The following is a 9,325-nucleotide window of genomic DNA, read 5'->3' as shown; positions in this document are numbered from 1 at the left end:
GGGGGGGGGGGGGGGGCGGCACAGCAGGTGGTAGTGGCAATGGGGGGCTGGCAGACTGCTCCCCCCAGCACCTCAGCTGCCCCCGCAGGGCCGTTTTCTCTCTCTCGGCCCTTCACCAGGGCCACCACCCCTTTCATTCTGGAGCCCACATCTCTCCCTCTTGTCAGGGGACAGAATCAGCCTGAGGACCCTGCACTTGATTCAGGCCACAGTCCCTAGGCCCGGGAAGGGAGAGCTGCCAAGTGGCAGAGCCAGAACCAAGAACATGGGCTCTGGACCCCCTGCCCAGGGCCCCTCCCTCTGTAAAGCTACCAGGATGATCCCATTTCTCCACTAATTGGTTTCCATGGGAAACGGGAACCGATGGCCTGAAATCAGAACTGTCAGGGACATTTCTGGACACACAGCCCGACTCAGCCACACAGAGACTTCCTTCCTTCGCTCTCCGTGTCAGGGACTAAATGCATTGCTTCTTCCAGGAGGGGGGACGCTGGGTAATGCTTCACCCAAATCCCCAATCCTCACGTCAGGTACGGTGGCACCTGGGCCGGGTAGAGACTTTGGAACATGGGAACATTCTGGCCTCCCTCCTTCCTACTCCATCATGGCCTTCGGGAAGCTGACCAGAGCCCATGCGCCAGGCCAGGCCTCCTCAGAAGACTGTTTCTGTGCCTTCCTGTTGCGGTTTTGCCTTTGGAGAAATGCTCCGGCCTTGAACTCACCGAGGGCCGGCCCCATGTGAAGCTCGAAGTTTGTTCAGCCGTTTTGGGCTCCTGGTGGTGGGGAGCTCGGCCTTAAGCAAAGTCCACGCTGACCGCAGGTTTCCAGGGCGGCTCTGGAGTGGACGGGCCTGTTTATATGTGGCGGGCACTATATCACCACTTCCCCCTACGCTTCGTTTGTGAAGGTTTTTCTCCAAGGGGAAGAAGCCTGGCCTTCCTCCCACCATCACCCTTCCTTTTCCCGGCCCCTCAGAGTAGGGAGACCGACAGGGCCAGGCGAGGTAGTGCCGTGGGGGTTGGGGTGCTGGGCGCACGCACACCTGGCTTTGAATCCTTTCAGTCTCAGCTCAGACGCCACCTCCTCCGAGAGCCCTTCCCTGACTGCTCTGCCCCTCACGGTATTTACCACTATCTCCTCATCGGTTTACTTGTCTTACTCCGTGTCCCAGGAAGATGTCAGCCTCTTCGCGGAGGCGGCCTCTGTACCGAGAGCAGTGCCGGGTACACGGCAGGGCCTCAAGAAAAGGTTGGTGAATAAATAGACGAACGAGGTGTCTCCCTGCAACAGTGTTCTCAACTTCAAGGGGCATCAGAGCCTCAGGGCGCTCGCTGATGGGGGCTGACTTGGGGCCCTGCCGCAGAGAATCTGGGTTTGGGGAAGGCAAGATTCTGCAGCTGGTTTGGGGGCCACCCCTTGGGAGATACAGGCTTAGGAAGCCTGGGCTGCAGTGGGGCCCAGAGCAGGCAGGGCCGGTGCCGAGCTGTGGGTTCTGCTCCCTGAACACCTGCATGGGGGAGGGGATGGCTTCAGGAGGGGGCCTGACAGCCGGCAAGGCCTTGGGGCCTCAGGTACAGGTGCACCCCCAGGGGAAGCCGGCCTCTCTCCCCAAAGGCATTGGTATCACGGATCCCACCTTCTTATAATCCTTTACTTAGTACCTGTTCTCTCTGCTAGACTGGAAGGGTCCGGAGGGCAGGGATCCAGTCAGGTCCTAACTGCCCTGAGACTGAGGCAAGGGAGGTCCTGACCTTGACCCCTGGCCCTATTCTGTTCCTCTTTGGGCTGCACTCTACCCGACAGACTGAGGGGTCACGGAGATGTGCTCACCCAGAGCTCAGACCGCACCCCTCCTAGCCCATCCTCCGTGTGCTACACGCCCTGCCCCGGAGGCCTGAGCCTGCTCCCAGGGCTGTGTGGGGGCCCCTTCCCTGGGCCCATGCTCCCGAGGTGGACAGCACCACAGGGGTGAGCGCTGAGGTGGATGTTGCCTTGCAGGGTTGAGTGCCACTGTGGATAACCCTGCAGGGGTGAGCGCCAGGGTGGACAGCGCTCCACAGGGGTGAATGTTGGGGTGGACGGCCCCCCGCAGGGGTGGGCGCTGCGGTGGACGGCGCCTCAGGGGTGAGCACTGCCAGGCCAATGTGGCCGCGGAGCAGATGCGTGGGGAGCAAGGACAGAGTTTGGCCGTGTGGGCTGGGGGGGCGGGGTCCCCGCATGAAGCCCAGCGTGGGAGGAAAGGGACAGGCCTTAGGGCTGCAGCACTCCGTCCGGTTCCTAGTCCTTCCGCCAGGGCCCACGCGGGGCTTGGTGCCTGGCTCAGCCTTTCCTTCCTTCTCCCCCGGCCTTGCGGCTTCAGGGCTGCACCCTCCTTAGAAAGCAAGCAGGGACCTGGGGGTGGAGACTGCAAATGTGTCATTTCCTTCCCATGTATGCTCATCATTTATTAGGGCCTGCCCCCGTGCCCAGAGCTGCCTCAAGTTTCCATGTTTAATCCTCAAGGTGTCCAGGGGGTTAGGTAATGTTTTCCCCATCCTGTGACGCTCAGAGAGGTGAGGTGACTCCTCTGAGGCCACACAGCTGGTAGAACTCTCTCCGTCGGTGACTCCAAAGCCAGTGCTCTTAGGTTGGGGGAACCTATGTTTTAGGGAAAACTCGGGAGAATCAGGTGGGTGCATGTGCTGATGCTGCAGGCTTGTTTCTAGAACGGTGACAGGGTAGGGGCGGAGAAGGTGGGCCTAGCTCCAGAGTGCACCGCAAAGGTCAAGGACAGGCCCAGTCACACAGGAAGATGTCTGCGGTGTCGAAGGACACTTGGGAGCTGTTCAGACCCTAAAGCCACCATCAGACCTCCCAGAGCTTCCGCAAATCAACACCCGTCAAATTAATAAAAGGCACTGGCTGGGCAGGGGCAGCTCCCACTCCCTGTCCCTTCCAACCAGGTGACTACGAGCAGGTGGTCCCTAGAGGCAGGACTCACCACTGGGTGTGACAGGGGTCTTGTAGCCCGGTGTCCCCTCGGGAAAGGGCCGAGCCCCCGGCCTGAGCTCCTCGTCAGCGTTTAACCACATGCCAGGCACCACGCTGACATCGTCGTCACAACAGCACAAAGGGGTAGTGATGGTTATTATCCTCATGCTACATATGGAGAAACTGAGGCTCAGAGGGATGACGTGTTTTGCTTGAGGTCACAGAGCTGCGAGAGGTGGGCGGGGGGGGGGGCTGGACTCATGATTCTCTGACTCCAGAGCCAGAGGGACGGGTGGACCCGTCCACCCGGTGTTGGCTGAAACCTTGGGCAGTGTGGCCAGAGGAACAGGAAGAGGTGAGTTTTGACTCTTGCTCCCCCTTGGCGCCCAGACAGAGCAGGAGGTGAGCATGTGGCCGGAAGGGGCTTGCGGAGCAGGGGCTAGGGGAGTAGGGGCTGCGGGCAGCAGAGAGGGCAGGAAACTCAGCCTGGCTATGCCAGCTCTTCGCAGGAAGCACCTTCGCTTGCCTGGGTAGGCTGTGGGCAGAGGGCAGCTGTGTGGGATGCCCGCTGCCACAAGCCGGACATGGTTTCTAAGGGCAGAGGGTAAACAGTCGCTTTGGCTGCTTGGATGTGCACCTGGGGTGACGGGTCAGCCCGGAATATTCCGGGAAGTGAAGGAGAGAAGCCAGAGGCCTCGGGTTCTGAGAGTGAGGAGGAAGGCGTGAGCTGGTGGACCCAAGAGGAATCACAGCAGTGGGCGAGTCTCCTCTTTGGGGAGGAGGGTCCTGGAGTCAGGACATTGGGGAGGCTCGTGTTGGGCCCAGCCGGCCATGTCTGTGTGACGGGAGACGGGAGAGTAAGAGGGCACCACGTTTCTCAGGAATCGTTCCTCCTTTCTGGTCCCGTACTGTGCGCTGTCCACCTTCCATGTCATTCACTGTTGAGCAAATGGTAAGCGAGCAAGCTCTGAGCTAGGNGGGGGGGGGGGGGGGGGGGGCGGGAGGACTTTCAGGCACTGCAGACTCCAGGGCAAAAGAACACTGTCGGGATCACCGCTTGCTCTGTCTCCTGGTTCTACTCTGTCTGAGGCTTCTCAATGCATCTGGGCGTTCTCCATGGGGGGCTGAAGATGCTTGTCCCTAGACCGCCCTGCCCCCGACTTCTATCAACACCCATATATCCAATGTTAATCAGGGCTCACCTCTGGGATCATTAGATGGGGGGAGAGGGATTGTTCTTCTGAGGAAGAGGCAAAAACAATGTGCCATGACTCAAGAGACAGATATTCAAAGGCCGATTTAGCCAATACTAATGTAATTACAATTGTGACCGGTGCTACAAAGGAGAAGTACAGGGTGAGATCAATAAATGGGGGAGTCTGATCTGCTTTGAGAAATCAGGGAAGGCTTCCCCAAGGAAGTGACCTTCGAATAGGGTTTGGATGCATAAGCAGGAGTTAACTGGCTTAGGATGGGGAAGAGAGTTCTGGGCAGAGGGAACAGCTGTGAGGTTGGGCAGCCCCAGGGAAAGGGCAAAAGACGAGTGGGTAGAGTGGGCGGGCCCTGCCCACATGGGCCTCTCTGTGCAGGTGATAGTAGGAATTTTGGAGTTTCCTTGAAAGCATCAGGAAGCCACTGGAGAGTTGTAACTGGGGCTGATATCAATGAAGGTCTGATTCTGTAACAGTCGCTCTGGCTGAAGCATGGAGAACGGGTTGAAGGGGCCGAGGGACTGGTTGGTTGGCTACCCTGCTTGTCAAGGCAGGAGCTGATGGTGGCCTGAGTAAGGAAAGTGACATAGGAAACAGAGAGAAGTGCGTGGGTTTGAAATATATTTTGGAGGTGAAATGAATAGAACTGGGTACCTGAGTGGATGGGGGAAGGTGGGGAGAGAGAAACACTTGAAGGACCGTTTCCAGCTTTCGGGCTCACACAGCGGCCCATGGAGTGGGGATTACTGGCTCTCCTTTAATAGCTCTGGAAGCTGAGGCCCCGAGACAGGAGATGACTTGCCCAAGGTCATACAGCATGTGGGTGGCCGGGCCCAGATTCCAAGTCAGGTCTGTCTGTCATCAAAGCCCATGTTCTTGCAGAAGATGTGAACAGACACTTCTCAAAGAAGACATCCAGACGGCCAGCAGACACATGAAAAGATGCTCAACATCACTCATCAGGGAAAAACAAATCAAAACCACAATGAGATAGCACCTTGCACCTGTCAGAATGGCTAGGATCAAAAACTCAAGAAATAACAAGAGTTGGCAAGGATGTGGAGAAAAAGGAACACTCACGCACTGTGGGTGGGAATGCAAACTGGTGCAGCCGCTCTGGAAGATGGTATGGAGTGTCCTTAAAAAATGGAAAAACAGACCTACCCTATGTCCCAATAAACACATTACTGGGTATTTACCCAAAGAATATGAAAAAATAATTCAAATGGGCACATGCACCCCTATGTTCATTGCAGCATTATTTATAATAGCCAGATTATGGAAGGAGCTCATTGATAGATGAATGGATAAACAAGATGAGGCATATATATACACAATGGAATATTATTCAGCCATTATAAAGAATGAAATCTTGCTCTTTGCAACGATGCGGATGGAGCTAGAAAGTACTGTGCTAGGCAAAATAAGTCAGGCAGAGAAAGACAAATATCACATGATCTCAGTCATATGTAGAATTTAAGAAACAAAACTAACGGACAAAGAGGGGAAGAAAAGAGACCGAAAAACAGACTCTTAGCTTTAAAGAGCAAACTTGTGGTTTCCAGCAGGGAGGTGGATGGGGAGGTGGGGGAAACAGGTGAAGGGGATTAACAGTACCCTCCTTCTCATGATGAGCACGGAGTAATATATGGGGGTGTTGAATCACTATATTGCACACCTGAAGCTAATATAACAGTGTGTTAACTATAATGGAATCTAAAAAAAAGTTAATAACTCCCATGTTCTTCTTCTCCACGGTTGTTTCTCTGCCATTCAGGCTCTCCTCTATTAAGGCTTTGAGAAACGAGTAGCAGATTTAGAGAAGCTTGGGGAACCCAGGCCCCCTGCTAAGGGAACACCCACAAGAAGTTGCTTGAAGGTTCTAGAAAGTCCACAGTCAGAGGGCCAGTCAGACAGCAGCCTAGGGGAGGGTGACTCAGGAAGGATACTAGCTTCTTTGACCAATAAAGAAAGGTGTGGGGTGTGTGTGTGTGTGTGTGTGTGTGTGTGTGTGTGTGTGTGTGTGTGTAGCCGGGGGAATCTCAGTGTTTCAGGACAAGCAAGGACTCTGGAGTCAGGCCTGGAGGTTCAATCTTGGCCCAGTGACTTCTGAGCTCTCTCTCAAACACTCAGTTTCCTTGCTTGTAAACTGATGGCTACAATTCCTACCTTGTAGGGTGGCTGCAGGGCTGAGATGAAGCCTTGGAAATGAGAAGGGGCCTGTAAACTGTAGCTGTTAAAATTCTCTCATGCTGACCTTGGGGTCTGAGTCGTACTGAGAGAGTCAAGCAGGTTTCCCTGTTTGGGATTCTAGGATGGGAATTCCCAGAGGTGGGATACTGCAGACAAAGGCCCAGAGCACACAGAAGACGTGGTGGTCACCAGTGCTGGCCTGGGCACCTCGAGCTGGTACCCTTATTCTCCACGGCTCAGGAAACCTGTTCTTCTCCAGGAAGCCTTCCCAGCATAACCCAGTCCATGTGCACCTGTGCTCTTCCAGGCTTGATTTCTCAGCAGACCTCAGTGGACATGGCCGTCTTCTTGCTGATCTGACCTTCACGAACGACCCCTCAGCCCCCAGAAAGTGAGACTGAGTCGAGTTGCCCAACCAGCTGAGTGACCTGGAGTAACTTAACCTCACTGTCCCTCTGTTAACTCAGAGATCTAGAGGAGATACGACCATCTTCCCCAGAGTGTATTTAAGGGTTCATCGAGGTAATGCACGTGAAGTGCCTGACACAGCCACAAATAGCGCTTCCTGATGGGTTATCATCACAGGTTTGTGTCTGTCTCCCTTACCAGGCCAGGAGCCTCACAGACGGTAGGGATTATACCTCTAGGACCTCCGGGTACTCAGAGCCCGGAAGAATGCCTGACACACAGTAGGTGCTCAATGACGGCCTGTTAAAGAAATGTGCTTCCCTTCTTGGTGTCCCCAGCGGCACCTTGCACACGATTGAGATTCAGGATGGGGTAAAGGTTAGGAAGATGGATTTGGCGATCAGATAGATTTGGGGTTCACATCCTTCCTCTGCCTCATAACGACCATGATACTTTAAGTCACTCCACTTAACCTGCTTGCTTCTCTGCAAAACTGGATTAAAAGGCCACCTCCCAGGGTTCTGTGATGATTCATTAAATCACATAACTCATGCGTGTGTTTAATGCAGTTCATGATGGGAGCTGTAATTATGATGACCAGTCATTAACTCCCAGGTGTGTGGCTGCCTGTTGCAGTGGGCCTGTGTGGGTGACTTTCCCAGTATCTTTCTCCTCCCTGCCCCTCGCCCTCCTGGATAGCCTTGATATTGATTCAGGGCACCATGTGGTTCCAGGACTGAGGCTGCTTCTGGCACCAGGCAGAACTGGGGCTAAGTCAGTAAGCGCACTTCAACCTCCTGGCACAGCGATCGGTTTACAGTTGGGCATGTAACCCATACCTGTCACATGAGAGTAAACCTCAGGACTTTTGCTGGGGACTCTGGGACAAGGATGGTTCTCTGATACTCTGCTGAGCGCAGATGAGTTGATCGTTGTCTTGGGAATTGCTGGCACATGTCTTGAGACTATGGATAGGGAAGCCAGTCTTGAAAAAGACAAGTTGAGTGAGAGAAAGAAACTGGGTCCTTACTGGCACTGTAAAGCTGCTGGATCAAGCTTTTCCTGAAGGACTTTTTTTAAAAAAGTGAGCCAATAAGTTGCCTTTATTATTTATGGCTATTTGAATTGGGTTTTCTGTTCCTAGTAACCAAAATCATCCTTACGGATACAACCCATACATTTCTCCACCTTGCGTAGCTGTCACTTCCTTTCTGTGGGTGGGGTGACATCGGCTCAGGCCACATTTCCTCCATGAGCACATGGACTCTGTGAGAACCAGCTGACGCTGCTGCCTGTCGGAAACCAGACCACCCAGAAGCCTAAAGATTATGGAAACATAAAGAAAACCAGAGCAGGGAAAAATCCAAGTGAATGCTTCCAGAATAACCAGAAAGTTAAAAAAAAAAAAGTGGTGGCAACTTTCTAATAGCAAAGTAATTGACCACTACATCCCTGATTGAAGAGAGAGTATCCCCATCTAAACCACTTGAAGGGCGTGTCATCTTTGCAGGGAATATTCATTGCTTCTGGCAGCCAGCATCAGCTCCCCTGTAGGCTAGCACTCAGGTTTCTTTCCTGGAATGCAGGAGTCTCACCTTCCCTAGCTAAAGGTAAGCTAACAGGAGCTCCTTTACCAGAATGGAATCTTGAACTAAAGAGCCTGACCCTTCCATCCCTGAGTCCAGATCCCGACCATATTATCCTGGTCATGAATCCAATGTTGTACTCTTTGCTGTTTAACCTCTGCAACATCCTTGGTCCCTGAGCCTGGGGCTCCAGCCCCCTATGGATTCTGTGAGCTCTCCGTAGCCTTCCAATATATTTCCTTTTGCCGAAGCTAGCAAGGTTCATTTCTGTTGCTTGCAACCAAAGAGTCCTCAGGGATACACCTGCAGAAGGGGCTGTGACAAGGTGGCAGAGGGGTCTGTGACTCACCGAGAAGCCTTGTCAAACACACACCGGGTGATTTCGAACCAGGTTCTGGTCATCACAGATGGGTCCCTTTTGGGGGAAAGACTTGTGAAGGATCCTCAAGGTCATAGTGCATTGTCAGGCATCAGGCACTGCCTGGAGACTGGCTACATATAAATATGTTGATGTTGAAGTGGTGAATGAAACACAGATCAGTTTCAAAGAATTCCTGAAATCACATTTAAAAAAAATTATTAGGTATTTTATCATCTAACCGATACTCAATGTAAACTCTGGGAAAATACTCACATGGAAAAGGGGTGCTCCTTGTCAAAATGTTAACATCACAGCTGTAGGGGTATGATGAGCAGAGGGTGTGTCTTCCTGCCACGCAGGATCCACTTTCCCTCCCTCCAGCATAGCACCCTGATGGCGCCCTGGGGGTCTGGCTCCTCCTATTGGCTCCAAAGGTGGCATGTGACTCTGGTCTGGCCAATCAGAGCGTTGGATTTTCCTGGCCACCGTGATTGGTTCAGGGATGGGGAAATAACCCAATCAGAGCCAATAAGAAGCAGTGAGAGTTTAAGGGGGGCTGCTGGGAAGGAGCATTTAAACCTGAAGAGCGGCGAAGG

At 53.4% G+C, this 9,325-nt stretch overlaps 1 long non-coding RNA gene across 1 annotated transcript; it reads right to left on the bottom strand.

Moving 5' to 3' along the window:
• Positions 1 to 7,884: 7,884 nt before the first annotated feature.
• Positions 7,885 to 9,076, bottom strand: LOC144241061 (uncharacterized). The gene is made up of 3 exons (XR_013337959.1): positions 9,003 to 9,076; positions 8,718 to 8,922; positions 7,885 to 8,101 (listed from the first exon to the last, which is right to left on the bottom strand). It is a non-coding gene; the product is annotated as an uncharacterized LOC144241061 (long non-coding RNA).
• Positions 9,077 to 9,325: the final 249 nt, after the last annotated feature.

Source organism: Crocuta crocuta, unplaced genomic scaffold, assembly GCF_008692635.1.
Source record: "Crocuta crocuta isolate KB4526 unplaced genomic scaffold, BGI_CrCroc_1.0 scaffold127, whole genome shotgun sequence".
In the NCBI taxonomy this organism is placed as follows: Eukaryota; Metazoa; Chordata; class Mammalia; order Carnivora; family Hyaenidae; genus Crocuta; species Crocuta crocuta.
Note: the sequence above shows the minus strand (reverse complement) of the source record. Positions and strands in the feature narration are given on the sequence as shown.